This window comes from Tupaia chinensis, unplaced genomic scaffold, assembly GCF_000334495.1.
Source record: "Tupaia chinensis unplaced genomic scaffold, TupChi_1.0 Scaffold143737_1, whole genome shotgun sequence".
In the NCBI taxonomy this organism is placed as follows: domain Eukaryota; kingdom Metazoa; phylum Chordata; class Mammalia; order Scandentia; family Tupaiidae; genus Tupaia; species Tupaia belangeri.
In genome coordinates, this window is record NW_006203586.1 from 172,239 (window position 1) to 172,741 (window position 503).

Here is a 503-nt window from a genome sequence, read left to right on the forward strand (position 1 = left end):
ATGGCTATGTCACTGGACTCCCACGTAGTTGACCGCGGTTCACGTCCCGGACCCGGTGGCTTAAAACTCACACTGGGCGCGTGTGCATGCGTGCCCAAGATCCCGAGAGGAGAACGGAGCAGAAGGGATTTGGGTGTGACCATCCCCCCTGGGGGGTGATTTCTCGCTTTCTGTCTCTATGTCTCTCTCTGTCTGTCTGCCGAGCGCATGCACCCTATAGCAAAAACCTCTCCAAAAAAACCCCAAACAAACAAACAAAAAAACAAGCACTATTAACTTTATTTGGGATATACAACCAGAGTAAACAAGGAACCTCCAAATCCTCTAATCCAGTGACATTTCTATTTAAATAAAGTGGGAACAAATTACCCTTTTTTTGTTTGGTAAAGGTTTTTGCTATAGTGCGTGCGCGCTTGCCAGACAGAGACAGAGAGACAGAAAGTGAGAAATCACCCCCCAAGGGGAATGGCCACACCACAATCTCTTCTCCTCCATTCTCCTCT

General features: G+C 47.9%; 1 protein-coding gene across 1 annotated transcript in view; it reads right to left on the reverse strand.

Moving 5' to 3' along the window:
- Window positions 1-503, reverse strand: part of HUWE1 (HECT, UBA and WWE domain containing E3 ubiquitin protein ligase 1) — a gene marked incomplete in the record, with an annotated part of 232,807 nt that overhangs the window by 67,573 nt on the left and 164,731 nt on the right.